This window comes from Malus sylvestris, chromosome 10 (assembly GCF_916048215.2).
Source record: "Malus sylvestris chromosome 10, drMalSylv7.2, whole genome shotgun sequence".
Classification (NCBI taxonomy): Eukaryota; Viridiplantae; Streptophyta; class Magnoliopsida; order Rosales; family Rosaceae; genus Malus; species Malus sylvestris.
Window position 1 is genome coordinate 20,528,146 of NC_062269.1, and position 19,995 is coordinate 20,548,140.

At 39.7% G+C, this 19,995-nt stretch overlaps 1 long non-coding RNA gene across 1 annotated transcript; it reads right to left on the reverse strand.

Annotated features, from left to right (window-relative positions):
* Window positions 1–17,309: 17,309 nt before the first annotated feature.
* LOC126586971 (uncharacterized) lies at window positions 17,310–18,179 on the reverse strand. Its single transcript, XR_007610942.1, has 2 exons — window positions 17,844–18,179; window positions 17,310–17,691 (listed from the first exon to the last, which is right to left on the reverse strand). It is a non-coding gene; the product is annotated as an uncharacterized LOC126586971 (long non-coding RNA).
* Window positions 18,180–19,995: the final 1,816 nt, after the last annotated feature.

The following is a 19,995-nucleotide window of genomic DNA, read 5'->3' on the forward strand; positions in this document are numbered from 1 at the left end:
AGAGCTTGAGAACCGGGCAAGAATTCAAGGTGAATGGACATCGCTTGAAGCCGTACTACGAGCACTTTGTGGAGCATGTTGTGGAGGAGATCCCACTGCATGTCGTGGCCTCCAATGAGAGCTGAATAAGCTCTTCGTCCGGCTGCAAGACGTAAAAGAAAGCGCTCTGTGGGAGGCAACCCATGAGTACAACAAAGGAAGCCCTAGGAATCACTCCAATTCCAGATTTGCGTTCCTAAAACCCTTCTCTTTGTTGTTGTTTATAATCTGCCAGTTTATTTGTTTACTTGATGTTTATGTGTTTCCTTTTATTTGGTGTGATTTTATGCTTGAAACATTGAGGACAATGTTTGATTTAAGTGTGGGGGGGGGTAACTAAGTGTTTTTGATGCAAATTCGTGGGATTGTACCACCCATTACTTAGAGACTTGTTCCTTGTTGTTTTTAAGTGTTTTTAAGCAGTTTTGGTGTGTGTTAACATAAAACTCCGAAAATCACATAAAAATTTGAAAAAAGTGTTTTGAAAAGCCTAAAAAGAGTGTTTTGAGTCGTTTTTGTGTGTTTGTGTCTAGGGTACCTTCCAACACAATGATGAGGATTCGGTTTGTAATTGCATGGCTGTTAAAGAAAGTTATTAACATGATGAAAGTTTGAATTACTCTTTGCTTATGCTTGGTTGTGGTTATAGCTTATGAATTTACATGCAATCACAAAGGATAAAAATTAGTTTTTGTAACATGCTTGAAGGAAGGAACTCAAACAAACACTACAACCTTGTGAGACTTGAGCCTAAACGTTTATTTGGAGAGTTAAAATCTGTGCATTATTGTTTTCTAAGTCGTTGCATGATCTCATTATTCCTTGTTTGGTTACTACTTAGAAGGCGTTTCATCATTTAGTTCCAAATGCTAGAACTCATGCCCATTTCATTCAAAGCATGTTATTGATTTGCATAACACATATTCAAGATAAAGTTGTGTAGTGACCACCACCATAACCAAAAAGCCGTGAATCCCCTATGTCATTATGTTTTGTAGGTTTTAACCCCATTGAGCCTTGTTTAGCCTTCATTCTTTGTTAACCCACTTTAACCTCACCTAGCCTAGATCAGGATCATCCTTACCCTTGTTCTTGAAGCATAGTAAAGCATGATTCAAATTGAATTCCTTTTGATTTATATTTGGCAGAAAACAAGTGTGGGGGAAAGGTTTCAATTTGGGTATTTTGGGTGCCATAGAACACGGCAAGAAAAGAAAAGAAAAAAAAATGAAATTCGTGGAAAAAGAAAAAGAAAAAGAAAAGTGTGTGAAAAGAATGAAAAGGAGTTGAAAAGATGTGAAAAAGAGTCCCCAAGTATTGTTTGTTGAAGAAAGGGTCCAAAACTTTGAATTCGGCCCTAAATATTGCTTGAATCTTCCCCTTATGTCTAAAAGCGATTTCTGCATTCTAAAGTGAATTCTAAGTCTAGATTTCATTGCTTTGCTTACTATTGCTTTAAGAACGTTTGTTTTCCGTTACCATTCTTTGTTAACCAATACCCCAAGCCCCATTACAACCCTTGACTTCAATCTTGAGTGTTATGTGTTTCAATTTGTGGAGTTTGAATTTGGTATGAGCATATGGTGTCACTGGTTGTCGCGTCTAAGTAGTAGCATTCCATTCATGAGATCATATCTAAACATGTTTATTAACTCCAGAAATTGCTTTCTTTGTGATACATATATGTGAGCGTTCGTTTTCATATCTACATCAATCTTCTCACATATAACTAGTATAGGGTGTGTAGTCAGAAAATCTGAGTGAAAATAAGAGTGTATCTAGTAAGGAATTGAGCGAATTCTCTAAGGCATGTTACTACATCAAAAACATTGTTTTAATTGCTTAAATGTGAACTAGTAAGTAGTGACTATGATTAAGCATGTGCTTAAGTGTAAAGATGACTAAAATCTGTGGGGAATAACGATTTTTAACATGTCATGTGCATTGGAAATCCCTGAGGCAAATGTTGGAAGGTTTAGGTTGTGTTTTATTTGTTTTGTGTTGTTTTATTTCTTTGTTTTGCTCGAGGACTAGCAAAAGCTAAGTGTGGGGGAATTTGATAGGAGCATATTTATGCGACTTATTTGGCTTGTTCTCGTGCATTTACGTTGTGTTTCCTTAGTTATTTTAGTGTTTAAAGTCACTTTTGTGTATTTTCAGATTCCAAAGCCGAAGTGTGCAAAATGATGTAATTTGGAGCCTTTTGGAGCAAAAGGAATGGATGAATTGAAGACTTGAAGAAATTAGGATTCCTAATCAACGAAGGATTCCTAATTGAAGATGGATTCCTAATCACATGAGGATTCCTAGAAGAACAAGGATTCCTACTCCAACAAGGATTCCTACTTGAAGTAGGAAAGTTATGAAGGATGATTTTGTGAAAACATGTTCATTTAAGCAACATCTATAAGCATGCAATTAACAATTAAAGGCGGAATCATGCTTGCATGCACTTAAAAACAAAACATTAACCAAGAAATTCAAAGCCTAGTAGATTGGTGAACCAAGACTCAACTCAAATCAAAGTGAGTTGAAAAATATATACCTTTGTAGATTCCTCTTTGCATAAGCAAATGCTAATCACCCAAAGAGAGGGTCTTCATTCCTTGCATCTAAAATCTATGGATTTGGATGGAAGAATAGGTTTCTCCAAGTTCCCAAAATTGAGAACCTCTAAGTCTCCACACCAAGGAGAGATTGGAGAAGAAAATGAGTGACCTTGGAGTAGTAGTATGGCTAGATACACCCTCCAAGGGGCCGGCCTCTTTAGAGAGAAATGGAGAGACATGTTCTCTCCAATTTTCTCCAAAACAAACCCCTTAATGAATTTTAGCTATAAAGTCATATTTATACCTTAATTCATTGGAGTGGCAAACTTGTAAATAAGTCCAAGTTCACTACCCTTCTCTAAATGGCCGGCCCTAGGGTTTTGTTTGGGCTTTTGGGCCTTTGTGAATTAAGTTGTCATACAACTTAAGTCAATGGGCTTGACGTTCGAAGCCCATTGGCCCTTAAGGTCCAAAACTATCCCCGAGGTCTTTAACGAACTTATTCGTTTGATTAATTAACATATTAATTAATCCTTGCCATAAATAATTAAACCATTTAATTATTCTTACTCATCTCCATTGTTTCTTCAATCTTCACCTTACACGGTGTACGATCCATTAGGTTCTTTTTAGCGAGGCAGTGGGCGATTAAAACCATTTTACATCGATTGTGAATTGAAACTTACTTTCAATTCTCCCTTTAGTGATTACACACGTTTAGGGCTTCCACAAACCATGAGTGACACCTAGCAGCATATCATGGTTACCCAAGCTAATCAGAAGAGGTGGAGAACCTATTCAGTTTAGGATTACAAATGCAATACGGTCTTTCTCTAATCTAATACTCTTGACCACATTGTTTGGTTTGATAGTTTATTTATTCATGTCTACTATCCAATGTGATTCGTGTGCTTATATGATTACCTTGAATGTGATTTGGAACGCTTTCCTAAATCTCATTCATACTCTGATCAGAGGTTCTAAATCATATCATAGAGTATTCTCCCTCAAACGGTTTGAAGGTTAGAGATCCCTTGTTGCGCATTCACTTGCCTCCATGACTAAGTGGCTTAACCCCAACGATGCCGTGGACACCCGGATGGGGTGACTTTGACATAATCAAAGATCAAGGACTTAACCACAAGACAACTGTGATGCCTCAGGTCAAAGGACTACTTTGCATTATCCCAACCATGAGTTCTCATGTGACATGAATATGAGAACTCTTCGTTGATCGTGTTCAGTGAACTCATTCTCTATTGAGCACCTACGTACTTGTCTTGATGTTACACACACCAATGACTCGAGACTAGTCACTCTCCCTGAGAGAAGACACAGCACGTACTGATCTTAACGGACTGTCAATGCCCAATTGGCAATCCTATGATCAGGAACGTTTATGATGTGTCTACGAAAGAATGGTCTCATGAATCTAACTTCTTTAGATTGCATTCTCCCAATCACATATTCCTTGGACTTTACCGTTTAAGCATATAACATTTATATGAGACAACTCAAACAATAATCTTTGCCCTTTATAGTTAAACTAGATTAGTTTAACATGTGAAATGTCCGTAAAGTATCATCATATGATTGGTTTTAGGGCACATTTCCAACAAGTTAAGCCAAGGTTTCCTATTTTGGTTTGACCTTTCCTAATTCTAAAAGTACTCATGTTCCAGCCACTTTGAGGACTACATATGCATTTGAGGACACAAAACAAAGGCCCTAGAACTCTTAGGGACCTTTGCCGCACCTTTCCCAATCCCCCATCCCCTTGCCGTGCAAGGGATCCCTTTTTCCATTAGTTTTAGGACACTTAGACCTTTCCTAAAACCTTTGCCGCACCTTGTGAAGGTTCCTTGCCCTTTCCTTTTCCTTGCCGTGCAAGGGAGATGGTTCTTTCCTGATTTTATGCATTAAAACACATTCCTAATGTGTTTCAAGGTGTTGCCGCATATCCCTTGACTTTCCCTTAAGTTTCTGATTTGATTTTCCTATTTCTAGAAGCTTTTGACTTAATTTCTGTTGACCAAAATAGTCTAGGGTTTTTAATTTCCTAATCCCTTTAAATAAACATCCTTGTGCAGCCACAAACATCCCCATTCATCCAGAAACTCACCATTCACTCCAGAAACTGAACTCCATCTTCAACAGCCCCATTCCTTCACCATTCACCATATTTTCTGACCCAAAACCACCCTAGCCGCACTACCCATCAACCCTAAACACTTCCATACGTCCTCCATCCATTCTACATCATTCAATAACCCAAGAACCTGCCCATAGTCCCTGTGCCGCAACAAAGGAGAGGAAGAAGAAGTACTGGAAGTTTCTAGCCGTTCAACATCGAATCGTTGGAATACTTAGGTGTTCTCTTTCTTATATTTACAATGTATAAATCTGTTTTCCTTTGTTTTGTGAACATAAGGAACTAAGCCTTTTGGCTAGGGGTTATTCAATACCATGATTATGCTTGCAAGATGAATTGATTACGTCTAATTGTTATTTCATGAATTGTGAATGCAATTTGCTTAACCATTTGATTGATGACTTATTTTTGTGTGTTAATTAAGATGGCCAACTTAGTTTTCATGCAGGAATTTGAAGCTAAAACATAAGGAAGTTTCACCTAATAGTTACAACTTTATGTTTGCAAGTAGTGGAGGTCGCTTATAAACGATTGTGTTAAGTGAATTCTTGGCAAACGTTTCATGCTTTTCATAGTAACAATTGCCTCGTCAATGCTTATAGTTTTCATGAAGCTTAATGATCTTTGATTGTATCTTTATTGTGCTTGTCACGTAAGGAACTTTTAGAGCATGTTTGAGTTGTTGCATGTGCATTCCCATCCAATTCAATAACGTAAGGAAGACTTGAAGGTTAAAAAAGTGCTATCACAGTTAACCTAGGGCATTGAGATTCATAATTCATTGAAAGAAACCATTGGAAATCAAAGTTGAATGCAAGTGTATCATGTGTGGAGAAGAACCCTCTAGTTGATCTATCACCCATCAATTTACTTAACTTTGTCTTAAAATCTGTTTACTTTGTTCTTGCTTTGTCTTAATTAATTTCGTCCAAAATCAACCCCACTTTATCTCTTTGAGTCATATTACTTAGAAGTTGTCTTAGAATATGTTTTTAGGTGTTTTAGGTCATTAGAAAACCAAAATTCGTCCAAGTTGTGTTAGAGTCCCAAAACTGCCCAGAAAGTGGTTTTTAGGCAGTTTTGAGTGTTTGGTTGCTGTTTTGATTCTTTTGGTTCGTTTTAGTGTTTTAGAGTTTAGTTTTGCATTCTTTGAGTCTAGTTTCGTATTTTAAACTTTGTTTTATAGATTTGAGTCAGTTTAGAGTGTTTTAGCAATCCCTCCTAATCCCCGGTTTAAGAACGATCCCTACTTATCCATACTACAATTGTCAACAAGAGGGTTAATTTGTGTGTTTAGTTATTTTACGCATCATTCATGTATGTGTACATATTTGTAACTTATTGGAGATATTAATAAATAAGCTTTGCTTCATTTCAACGTATTATGTTAAATACACCAAAGCCTTCTTCACTAAGTTCTTTGAATTTTTCCTTTTGTTGAAGCTTGTATGTGGAAGCTTTGTGAGTGAAGCATGTAGGTTGAGGTAGTGCTCCCTTAATTTCTTGAGTGAGGAAAACTTCTCGGTTAGAGACTTGAAAAAATCCAAGTCACTGAGTGGTCATGAGACTTCTGAGTATCAAGGTACAGTAGCATATGGTAGGAGTCCCCCAAGTCTCCGGTCTAGAAAGTTGACGAATGAGGCATTTCCTTTCTAAGTGGTAGCCCAAAACTTCTCCTTCATATATATTTGTTATCAAAATTGTTAGGCCCAAAGAAGAGGAGGCCTAGGCAATTTTTTTTTCGATTTTTGTTTTCGAATTTCCGTATTTAAGATTTGTAGGTGAAGCTTTGTAGGTGAAGCTTTGAGGTTGAAGCTTTGTTGGGGATCATGAATTTATTTTGCTTCACACTATCTTGATCAAGATAGTGTGAAGCTTTTGTAGGTGAAGCTTTTGTGTTGAAGCTTTGTAGGTGAAGCTTTTGTGATGGGTGAAGCTTTTGTTGGTGGAGCTTTTGTTGGTGAAGCTTTTGTGGGTGAAGCTTTTGTAGGTGAAGCTTTTGTGGTGGGTGAAGCTTTTGTGGGTGAAGCTTTTATGGGTGAAGCTTTTATGGGTGAAGCTTTTGTGGTGGGTGAAGCTTTTGTGGTGGGTGAAGCTTTTGTAGGTGAAGCTTTTGTGGTCGGTGAAGCTTTTATGGGTGAAGCTTTTGTTGGTGAAGCTTTTATGGGTGAAGCTTTTGTGGTGGGTGAAGCTTTTGTGGGTGAAGCTATTGTGGGTGAAGCTTTTATGGGTGAAGCTTTTGTGGGTGAAGCTTTTGTAGGTGAAGCTATTGTGGGTGAAGCTTTTATGGGTGAAGCTTTTGTGTTGAAGCTTTGTAGGTGAAGCTTTGGAGTTGAAGCTTTGTAGGTGAAGCTTTGGAGTTGAAACTTTTGTTGGGTACCATGAATTGATTTTGCTTCACACTATCTTGATCAAGATAGTGTGAAGCTTTTGAGAATTTGTAGTTGTCCTCCATTGATAAGGCTTTGTTGAATTTCCCAATTTTTTTTTTTTTTTTTGGGAAACTAGAAATTTGGAAATGTGGGAGAGACAACATATACAAATTTTGCTTCCACACTGTTGAGCAAGAGATTGTGATGGAAGCCACACCTTGTAGTAGTCGAAGGTTTGGACGAACCATATAAATTGAATTCGCTTCGAACAGTCTTGATCAAGAGTGTGTGAAGCTTTCTACAAGTTGCAGTTGCCCTTCATTGATGAAGCTTTTGTTGGCACCATAAATTGGTTTTGCTTCACACTGTCTTGATCAAGAGTGTGTGAAGCTTTTGAGAATTATGGTTGCCCTCATTTGATGAAGCTCTTATTGGCACCATAAATTGGTTTTGCTTCACACTGTCTTGATCAAGAGTGTGTGAAGCTTTTGAGAATTGTGGTTGCCCTCCATTGATGAAGCTCTTGTTGGCACCATAAATTGGTTTTACTTCACACTGTCTTGATCAAGAGTGTGTGAAGCTTTTGAGAATTGTGTTTAATCTCCTTTGATGAAGCTCTTGTTGGCACCATAAATTGATTTTGCTTCACACTGTCTTGATCAAGAGTGTGTGAAGCTTTTGAGAATTGTGGTTGAACTCCTTTGATGAAGCTCTTGTTGGCACCATAAATTGGTTTTGCTTCACATTGTCTTGTTCAAGAGTGTGTGAAGCTTTTGAGAATTGTGGTTGTCCTCATTTGATGAAGCTCTTGTTGGCACCATAAATTGGTTTTGCTTCACACTGTCTTGATCAAGAGTGTGTGAAGCTTTTGAGAATTATGGTTGCCCTCCATTGATGAAGCTCTTGTTGGCACCATAAATTGGTTTTGCTTCACACTGTCTTGATCAAGAGTGTGTGAAGCTTTTGAGAATTGTGGTTGAATTTCTTTGATGAAGCTTTTGTTGGCACCATAAATTGGTTTTGCTTGATACTGTCTTGATCAAGAGTGTGTGAAGCTTTCTACGAGTTGTAGTGTTTGCATTGTTACAGAGGGGAAATGTCTAAAGCAGATGCAAAAGGGCTGGATAGCTTGATCTTCGTATGCCATGCACTGAAGTTGTTGTTGGCTTGCAATAAGACTTTGTTGGTGACTATAACTCTTGTTGGGCATAAGTGCTCCCCTAGTTGAGTTGTTAAGCTTGAGGGTTTTTGATTATTTGTGAATGCTAGGAGTTCACATGTACAAGTTGTACCACTCGTCTTCTGGTAGGTGGAATGAATAGTGAGTTGTTTTCATCACTTGGTTGGTGGTACGAAGGTGAGTTCCTTCATCACTTTTCATCACATTTCATCACCTGGTTGGTGGCACGATGATGAGTTCCTTCTTCACCTGGTTGGTGGCATGAATGGCAAGTTGCCAAATGATATTAAAGTACGGGTTGTACATTTCATCACCTGGTTGGTGGCATGAAGATGAGTTCCTTCTTCACCTGGTTGGTGGCATGAGTGGCAAGTTGCCAAATGATATTAGAGTACGGGTTGTACATTTCATCACTTTGTTGGTGGCATGAAGGAAAGTACGGGTTGTACATTTCATCACCTGGTTGATGGCATGAAGGAGAGTATGGGTTGTACATTTCATCACCTGGTTAGTGGCATGAAGATGAGTTCCTTCTTCACATTTCATCACCTGGTTAGTGAGAATAAGGGCAAGGTGTCGAGGCACATTGTAGCAAGTGTCGAATGACACAAAGTATGTTGAACCCTTTCGAAGCACAGTTGGCTTATGCATGAATGTGTTGGAATGTATGATTGAACGAATATACTGTGAAGCTGTTCATTTATTTGTATAGTCTTGTTGACATAGACTTTGTTTCATTGGAAGCATTCATGTTGAAACTTTGAACCCGAGTGTTTCATTGCTAGGAATGTAAGAGGATTAGGACCGAGTTGTCTAAATCACCTTTTTATTGAATTCATGCCAAATAGTCTTCGTTACATAGGATGCCGAACGACTGAAGCTTAACACTTGTACAATGTGAGTTTACTTGTAATAGTACTTCAAGTGATCAGCGTTCCATAGATGGCTAAGGGTCTTGCCATCAGAGTTTCTAAGCTTGTAGGAGCCAGGGCAACTGATGCCAACAACTTCAAACGGTCCATCCTAGTTTGGACTAAGTGTTCTTTTACTCGAGACACTGTCACAGAGTAATCTTTTCTTCAATACCCAGTCCCCCACTTTGAAAGAACGAGGTTTGACCCTTGAGTCATAGTAGTTGGAGATAAGCTGCTTGTAGGCGACCTTCCTCAAGTGAGCCTAGTTTCTGTGTTCCTCGACTAGATCTAAGTTGAGGGTAAGTTGTTTGTCATTTTCGCTTTGCAAGTAGTTCTGGACTCGGAACGTTGCTTGCTTAAGCTCAACTAGGACAATTACCTTTGTATCAAAGGCAAGTGAGAATGGGGTTTCTCTTGTTGATGTCCAATATGAAGTGCGGTATGGCCAAAGAACTTGGGATACAAATTCTAGCCAACAACCTTTAGCCTTGTCCAAGCTGGTTTTCAACGTTCGCTTGATTAGTTTGTTGATGGTTTCAACTTGTCCATTAGACTGGGGATGAGCTGGGGAGGCAAAACATAAATTGATGTACTTAGAGCAGAACATCCTGAACTTATTGTTGTCGAACTGTCGTCCGTTGTCAGTGACTATCGCATTGGGAATGCCGAATCTACAAAGGATGTTCTTCTATACAAAGTCTTCTATTTTTGCCTCAGTAATGGTTGCTAAGGGTTCTACTTCAACCCACTTTGTGAAGTAGTCAACTGCAACGATTGCATAACGGACCTTACCCTTCCCTGCAGACATTGGGCTGATCAAATCAAGTCCCCATTGTGCGAAAGGCCAAGGGCTGATCATAGGAGTGAGCGGCTCGGGAAGGGAGTATGAAATAGTTACGTAGCGTTGACACTTATCACATGAGCGAGATATTCTGATGGCACCTTAGTGGAGTGTTGGCCAGTAATATCCTTGGCGAAAAGCCTTATGTGCTAGGGATCGAGATCCAGCATGATCTCCGCAGACTCCTTTATGTATTTCCCGAAGGACAATTTCCGCCTCTGCGGGCGTAAGGCATCTTAGGTATGGTAGGTTAAAACCCCGCTTGTAGAGTTGGTTATTAATGATCAAGTAACGAGTAACCTTGTATCGAATCTGCTTAGCTTGGACTTTGTCATTTGGAAGGGTGCCATGAGCAAGGAATCTATAAATCGAGGTAATCCAACTATCCCCCTGTTGTAAGTTGCACATTTTCGCAGCCATGGTGCTTGGTGTTGCCAACAATTCAACCTGAATTTTTCTCCTAATCTTGTCTTCCACCGCTGAGGCAAGGTGAGCTAAAGCATCTGCATGATTGTTTGCCGCTCGAGGAATTTGGGTGATCTGGTAGTGGAAGTGCTTGAGCAATAATTGTGTTTGTGCCAGATATGCTGCCATGAAGCTATCCTTAACGTCAAAGTTGTTGGTGACCTGGTTAACCACCAATTGGGAGTCACTGAAGATATCAATTCGTTTAACCCCAAGGTGTTTGGCCAAACCTAAGCCTGCTAGGAGGGCTTCATTCGGCCTCATTGTTCGACCCCTTGAATTTAAAACGAAGAGCATACTCCATCGCCACTTTGTCAAGGGTCGTAAAGACTAGTCCTGCTCCACAATCGTGTTGGTTGGACGAACCATTAACATATAGACTCCATGATAGGGCTGTTGGTTTTATTTTCTGAGCTTCCAAGGGTAATGAAACCACTTCTTTAGGCGTAGAAACAATGTCAACATGATATGTGAAGTCAGCGGTGAAGTCTACCACTGCTTGGCCTTTCTCAGTTGGCTTTGGTTGGTAAGAGATGTCAAACTCACCCAATGCTATCGCCCATTTTATCATTCTTCCCGAAGTCTCAGGACTTTGGAGTATTTGTCGAAGATGATGATTGGTAAGCACGATGATGAAGTGTGCTTAGAAGTAAGGGCGAAGTTTTCGAGCAGCCATGACCAATGCTAGAGCCAATTTCTCAATGTTGGAATATCGTGTCTCTACATCTTGTAGGGCCTTGCTAGTGTAGTAGACAGGCCGTTCGACATTACCATCATTTCGAATGAGAACGAAACTTACTGTTGAAGCCGATACTGATAGATAGATAATGAGAGTGTCATCAACCTCAGGTTTGGAGAGCAGAGGGGCTTTACTCATGTAGTCTTTGAGGTTTTTGAATGCCTCGGCACATTCATCAGTCCATGTAATGTACTTCTTACTTTCCTTAAGTGTTTTGAAGAAATGAGCACATTAGTCTGTGACCTTAGAGATGAACCTAGTTAAGGTTGCCACCTTGCCAGTAAGGCTCTGGATGTCTTTTGAAGTTACCGGTTCCTTTATGTCAAGGATTGCTTTGATCTTCTTGGGATTAGCCTCAATGCCTCGTTGGCTTATCATGAAGCTTAAGAATTTGCCAGAGCCCACGCCGAAGGCAAATTTGTTGGGGTTCAACCTTATTTGATATCTATTCAGAATGGTGAAAGTTTCAGATAGGTTAGCGATGTGTTGGTCAACATGTTTGCTCTTGACTAGCATATCATCAACGTAAACTTCCATGATCTTCCCAATCTGTTCGGCGAACATTGAATTGACCAGTCTCTGATAAGTTGCTTCTGCATTCTTTAGGCCGAAGGGTATGACTTTATAGCAATATAGTCCCATGTTAGTAGTGATGGCTGTGTGTTCTTGGTTCAGAGGGTTAATGAGGATTTGGTTGTATCCTGAGTAAGCATCCATGAACTTCAGAAGTTCACACTCTGCAGTAGAGTCTATAAGTCTGTCTATGAGAGGAAGAGGAAAGCTATCATTCAGGCATCCTTTGTTTAGGTCGGTGTAATCGACACACATTCTCCACAAGACCTTTTGGAGCAGGAGACTTTCCTTGGTCGGATTATTCTTAAGAAGGACAACATTTGCTACCCACGTTGGATAATTGCCTTCGCGGACGAAGCCTATGCCTTTGAGTTTTTCAACTTCTGCCTTCATTGCCTCGTACCGTTCAACGTTATAAGATCTTCGTTTTTGTCTCACTGGCTTGGTTTTGGGGTCAATACTTAAGCGATGATAGATGATATCGGGAGAGATGCCTGACATGTCCTTGTATGATCAGGCGAAGACCTCAGTGTTCTCTTGCAAAAAAGAGATCAATGCCAACCGAATGGGTGGTGACAAGGTGGTGCCAATCTTCACCATGCGATCCGGATAATTTTTTGAGATAGAAACATTCTCCAACTTTTCAGCGGGTTGTGCTTGCTGGGTGAAAGAGTCATCTCGAGAATCGTCGGGTTGACTGTTGCCCCATTAAGATCCAAGTTAGCTTCGTCTGGGTTGGTCTTTATGACTTGGTCATGTATAGAAAGGGTTTCCTTAGGCACATGCAGGTGTTGTTGCTTGACCAAAGTGTTGTAACATGATCGTGCACTAAGTTGATCTCCTCTTATGTAACTATTGCCATAGGGGGTTGGAAATTTCATCAACAACATATGTTTGGATACCATGGCCTTGAGATCATTGATGCCTGTGCGTCCGAAGATGACATTGTATGTCGTTGGGTAATCAACCACCAGGAAGTTAGTGGTAATGGTAGCTGTGTAAGGGCCTGTACCAATGGTGAAAGGTAAGTGTATGCTCTCCAAAGGTTACACGATATCACCGGAGAAGCTTATTAGAGGGAAAATCGAGCGATCGAGCAAGTGTTCAGCTACATTAAGTGCCCTGAAAGCTTTAGCAAACATGATATTGATCGAAGCCCCGTGTCTACCAGGATTCGTCGTGCTTCAAAGTTGGCTATGTGAGCTTCCACGATCAGTGGGTCGTTGTGAGGGTAGATGATACATCTTTCTTCCTCAGGGTAGAAACATATTGGATCCCATTTAGGCTTTTGATACTTACCTCCCCTGATGTCTTACACATGAAACACTTGGTGGCCAGACCTTAAAGCTCGTTCACAATTTTTCATGGCCATGTTGGAAGATTTAGATATGGGTGTGTCACCACTTATGGAATATATCACATTCACCTGGCATTGGTTACGATTACCCCTTGGAGGGTGAATAAGGAATTGATCAAATTTTCCTTTACGTGCCAAAGCTTCAATATGATCACGAAGGTTGATACACTTCTCGCCGTCATGGCCGTTATGCTCATGGTAGCAGCAAAACGTGCCTGTGTTCTTCGTGGGCTTGTAATCCGAGTGCCTCGGCTTTGGCTTTGGTATCAGGTATGCTATGCTGGGGTAAATGGCCACGCATGTAGCGTTCAAACGTGTGTATGCCTCATACCTCGGGGTAGGGGCTGTCCTGACACGTGCTTGACCCACTGTGTTGACTGGTTGGGGTTGAGGATTATTATGGCGATACCTTTGGTTATCGCGGTAGTGTCCCTTACTCTTTTTACTAAAATGAGACTGGTGAGGATGGAAATCTTTCCTTTTTCCCTGAGATTGATATGTCTGTTGACTTGGCAAAGTATTAAGTAAGGCAGGGGGAGGCACCGTTGCCGTTTGGAAGGTCGAGGTCTTCTCATTTGGTTGGATCTGGCTTCCACTCCCTACTTGTTGATAAGGGGTGGCTGTGGGGGGTTTCCCTTGATATGTCTTTGCCTCGGCAAAGGCATGGTTGTATGCATGTGCCATCACCTCAGAGTAAGTCATCCAAGTGTTGGCATTGATCATGTACTTGAAGAAACAATCACGTAGGCCTGTCGTGAAGGCCTTGAGGGCGGTCTTGTCATCTGCCTCAGCGCAGCAAGAATACCCATAGTTGAAACGACCGGTATACTCTCGTAGTGACTCGTTTGGCTTCTGGAGAATAATGTACAAGTCATCTGCAGAATGCAAGCGATTGGTCTGGAAGATGTTTTGAGAGATAAACAGTTTCCTCAGTTCCTCAACTGAGTCTACTGTCTCAGTTCCTCAATTGAGTCTACTGTCTCAGGTGGAAGACCGCAATACCAGTTTAAAGCTCTGCCAGAGAAGGTGGAGGGGAAGAGAAGACATCGTTTTTTGTCGGTATGCATCTGATTTGCCATGGTGGACTCCAAGAGGTTAATGTGTTCAATTGGGTCCTCCCTTCCAATATAGAGTTGTAAACCCAGCTTTTGTTTTGTCTTCGTTTGAAGGGGGTGTCGAGGATCTTCTTTGTGAGAGGGCCAGGCCTGGGTTGGTTCCAGTCAGGTATCTTGGCCTGACGTTCGGCTTTCAACTTGTTTACTTCCTTAAGGAGCTGTAGGACAAGGGGGTCCTGAGTGGAGTCATGTACCACTGGGATTTTCTTTCGTAAGTCTCCATCGCCTCTTGGAAGTAGGAAAGTTTGAGCAAGGGCGTGTGATATTTCCTTGGACTAGTCGTACTGACTTCTAAGGCGAGTCTGTGGAATACCTCAGAGTCCCCTGTACCTTCATGTTCCTCTGGGACCTGTCGTTCATTCCCTAGATTGGCAGCTGGCCTGGGTCGTGGGAGGGGACCGAGTCTTTCAGAAACCATTGGGTCATTGATCTTTGAGCATATGTGGAGGGGATTCTCTCGACATTGCTTTAGGAAGTCTCGGCAGTTACGATAAACGGCTTTCGATCTTTCCAACCCTTTTACAAGGAGGTGTCTTCCTCCATTTCTCCTGCTTCGGGTCGAAGTAGCTGGGTTGAGAGAAGTCTCATGTTGATCAATGTTTTGATGATTAGCTCGCTCCTCATCAGGGATACCTATGTCGAAGGAAGGTGACCCTCCGTGTTTGGGGGCACCCAGATGATGGTTGATGTCTACAAGGGCAACAAGCTCGCGTGTTTGAGTACGCCTAGTTTCGTGGAGCGTCTCAAAGAGCTTCTCATACTGCTCCTGGATGACCTCATTCTTCATTGCTATCTCGTTGTTCTGAGCTTTTAGCTCATCGACTTTAGCTTGAAGAATAACCTTTTTTCCTTCCTTCTTTCGTTGCTTCGCACTAGGTGCAAGATGGGTGTCATTCTGTGTGCTGTGGCCTCCTTCGCTCCCCATGTTGGAGAGGGATGCCTGGTCAAAAAAGAGTGTACGAATGGTGGAAACCAGCTTGACAAAGCTGAAGAGAGTGGGAATAAGTGTCGTTCTCCCAGATGGTGCCAAATGTTGATGCACAAAATCAGTGGGGACTTTGGTACAATAGAAAGTGTTAAGTTTGTAACCTTCGCTAGATTGCTCCGGTCACTAGTGTGGATAAGTATGTAAATGGATAGGGACAGGGAAGCAAACACAAGATGTACGTGGTTCACCCAGATTGGCTACGTCCACGGAGTATAGAAGTTCTCATTAATTGTGAAGGGTTTACACAAGTACATAGGTTCAAGCTCGTCTTTAGTGAGTACTAGTGAATGATTTAGTACAAATGACATTAGGAAATATTGTGAGAGAATGATCTCTTTTTATAGAAGAGAGTTTCAAGTTTCATTCTGACATTGACACGTGTCGTGTTGTGATTGGCTTCTGATGTTGACACGTGTCGTGCTATGATTGGCTTCTGATGTCGACACGTGTCGCACTGTGATTGGCCTCCTGGTTGGAGGGAAATTCTTCTGGGTCCTTGACAGTATAATGTTGATCGGTGCTCAGTAGTTTCAAGATTGGTCAAGTATGGTACAAACATAATTTTTCTATCATTGATTAAGTACACGATATCACGTGACGGTATACACATGGGTACAAACACAAATAAAACTTTAAAAAATATGGGCACAAAAAGAAACTAATATATGGGTACAAATTAAAAATGAAAAGAAAATTGGTACAAATTAAAAATAGGTACAAACTAAAAATAAAAATATATGATAAAAAATTTAGCCATAAATATAAATATACTAATTGTAACATTTTTAACACTAAAAGAATATATTTAAAAATAAAAATATTTTATTATTCAAATAATTAATGATGTTATTAATACTCAAGGACCTTGATCAAAAATTAAAAATGAATAGATTTTAATCAATAGAGTAACAAAAAAAAGGATGTGAACCTAATTTCTCCAAAATAAAAATAAATGGATATAATTTAACATTTAAATCTTCAAATAAAATTTAAAAGTAATTGATCAAGCGTTTTTTAAATTAATGTGAAATAATGTAAGTAAGTTTTTCTCTATCAGTCGATCTGCTTATTGATTATAGCACTTGGCCTTTGATTGCAGTCTGCAGCTAGAAACCATTTCAGAGAATAGTCAAAGTAGCTTATGCATGGTATATTGGTCGTTGGAGGAAATATAAACCATTTCACAAGCAATTTAAAGGAGCCATTCTTAAGAAATGTGAGTTCTTTAATGTTGATGGGCATGCATTATTTGTAGATCAGTTGCAGCTTTTATGATAGTGTTTGTCTAAAGAAATGAAGACATCCAGTTGCAGCTTTTAAGATAGTGTTTGCCTAAATAAATGAAGACATCCACTGACGTATTGAACTACTTGAAGACGGTGCGTTGTTTCCCAACTGCAAGTATTACAGATAAAATTTTGTTAACTGTACCTGTTATTGTTGCCTTTGTGGAAAAGAGTTTCTCAAAGTTAAAAGTTATTAAAATCATATTTGTGATCAACCGGTTGCATGAAAGATTAAATGGACTTGCTTTGATATTAACTGAAAGTGGCTTTTTAGACAAAATTAATATGAAGGTTAAATTGGTGATTTTGCAACAAAGAATACATGAAGAATTATCTTTAAGTAAAACTTCAATGCTGGACTTTTTGAAGCTTTTGTTCATTTGATTTCTCAAGATTGAATTGATTGTTGATTATTTAGTAATGTGGTTATTTTTGTAGCTTTTCTTTACATTTAATATATTTGAAAAATGATAATTAGTGTGACTGTAAAAGTGTGTTTCAGTTTTGTTCAATTTTTATGGAAGACTGTCTGAAGAATGGCTCCTTTATAAATTTCACACAAGGCATCTCGAATCTTAGGGACGGCCCTGATGAGGTATATGGTTGCCCATTTCTTCTAGTCTCTCTACTTTGGTGCAAGTAAGTTTTTATTCATTTCGAGTGCATTTTCAGCAGTATCTGAATAATATAATTATGTTATAGTATCAGACAGTCGGATAATAGATCATGTCCTATCATGTGAAATCTGCAAAATGATTAAGCTTTGAATTAGCTTTACTATCCTAATATGTAGAAACAAAAAGGTAATTAACATAAAACGAATACAGCACAGAGCTTTTGTTTGCTAAGTGCCTTCGCTATCCCTGGAAGCGAATGCCTACCCCGGGCTATGTATGATAACATTCAAAACTGACACAGAAATATCCATAAAATACATAAAAACTAATTCGCTTAAGCCGCCATTGTCGTAGTACTTAAGCTCCGTCTCAAGCTTCTTCACACCAGGCAGTACGGCAATGACCTGAGATCCTTCAGGTCCTTCTCAAACGAATACATAGATCTCAGTCACGAAACGGAGCGTTTTTATCTGTAATCTGGCCAAGTTGGTTAATGTTGATGGCCTGAGCTCGATGTAATAAAAGGAAAATGAAAAACATAGAACAATACAGAAAATATTAGCATGAATTCTGCACAAAGATGCCACGCATAAATCGAGAAATACATAGATTAGCATAAAGGAATTGAGATTTTATTTTTATTGAATATATATTACGTTTCTTTAGGGTTTAGACTTTAGAGCTTTGTCTAGCAATAAAAGATGACATAAACGAGTTCAGTCCACAACGCAGGTTTTTGTCTGCTCAACTCTTCCACACTATCCTTGAAGCAAATCGGATGCGATGACAGTCAAATTTATGGTCTATAAACCTTCAAAAGAAAACCACAATAAACTTTCGGCGAACCACAATAAAATTTCAACGTTCCAGCGATTCTTCGAGGGGTCAGGGTCCTTGTCAAGCTTCTTACTGTACGCAGGCGTACCAACTATTAACACTACACTATGAATCGAAGAAGAAGAGCAAAATAATACCAAGTTGTAAAGAAATATATATATATATATATATATAGAGAGAGAGAGAGAGAGAGAATGAATAAGGATTTGTATATTTCAGAATGAAATCGATACAAGTCTGAGAGAGAAGCTTTCTATTTATACATGCTCGTTTTTGTCTTGGTAAGTTTCTAACAAACTAATAACCACCTTATAGCTTCTTACAATCCCAACTATCTAATTGACAGATTAGCTGATGTGGATTGTTGATGTGGTATGTTGCTTATGTGTATATCATTCAACATCCCCCCTCAATCTCAACTGGGTTTCCTAGTTTGAGATTGAAAGAATGCTTGAGAAATGATGGACTATGCAGCCCCTTAGTTAGAATATCAGCAGTTTGTTCTTCAGTTGACAAGTATTGAACTTGGAGATCTCATTGTTGAACTTTCTCCCTTACAAAATGATAATCTGTGTCTAAGTGCTTAATCCTGGAGTGAAACACTGGATTTGCACTTATAGCAATGGCCAATTTGTTGTCACAATAGATCACAGGAGAAGAATTCAATACTACAGCCATATCTTTTAGCACACTTCTGATCCATGCTATATCAGCAGCTGTATGAGCTAAGGCCTTATATTCAGCTTTGGTAGAACTTCTTGACACAGAATCCTGTTTCTTTGATTGCCAAGAAACTGGATTGCATCCAATATAGACTACATATCCAGTGACAGACCTTCTGGTATTTAAATCTGCAGCCCAATCTGCATCACTGAATGCATGAATCCCCACTTCTGTATTAGCTAAGAATGTGATTCCATGATGCATAGTTCCTTTTAAAAACCGTAATATCCTTTTAACTGCCCCAAAATGAACCTCACTTGGTTTAGCCATGAATTGACATACAGTGTTTACTGCATATGCAATATCTAGCCTTGTAAATGTTAGATATTGCAGTGATCCAACAATACTTCTATATAAAGTGGGATTTGATAATGGCAACATACCACATCAGCAAGGTTGTTATCCACATAAGCTAATCTGTCAGCTAGATAGTTGGGATTGTAGGAAGCTATAAGGTGGTTATTAGTTTGTTAGAAACTTACCAAGACAGAAATGAGCATGTATAAATAGAAAGCTTCTCTCTCAGACTTGTATCGATTTCATTCTGAAATATACAAATCCTTATCCATTCTCTCTCTCTCTCTTTCTCTCTCTCTATACTTCTTTACAACTTGGTATTATTTTTCTCTTCTTCTTCGATTCATAGTGTAGTGTTAATATGGTATCAGAGCCCACGGTTGCGGGCCCGTGCAAGCCAATGAGCTTGTCACCAAGAAGGAAACAAGTCTGAACTCTTAACAAAGAGACGACCGCTGAGTTCCATTGAAAACAAGTGGGCCCAACGTGAGCCGACCTCTAAGTTTCAATTACCGATGTGGATCTCCACGTGTGAACCACTAAATGAGGTTACACATGAGGGGGAGTGTTAAAGTCCCACATCGGTGGGTGCAAGAAAACCAAAGGGGTTTAAATAGATTATCCCACTCTAACTAATACCGAGGCCTTTTGTGGTAAAACCTCACACCTGAGGATTTTGCAGGTGGTTAGTTGGAGACAATATCGGTGTCGTTAGAGTGGGGCCGACCCGACGATCCAAAAAATCCAACACCAACAACCTTTGTTTTACTAGACCAGAAGAGTGGTCTTTGCCACAAGAGGAGTGGAAGTTGGTTTGCAGGAGACCATGCGTCAAAATTTTAGAGAAAATCATGAACATATTTAAGTTGGTGAATATGAAGCCCAGTAAAGTCACGAATAACTTGTAAACCTAAGAAATAACTGAGAGGGTCCAAATCCTTGATGTCAAAC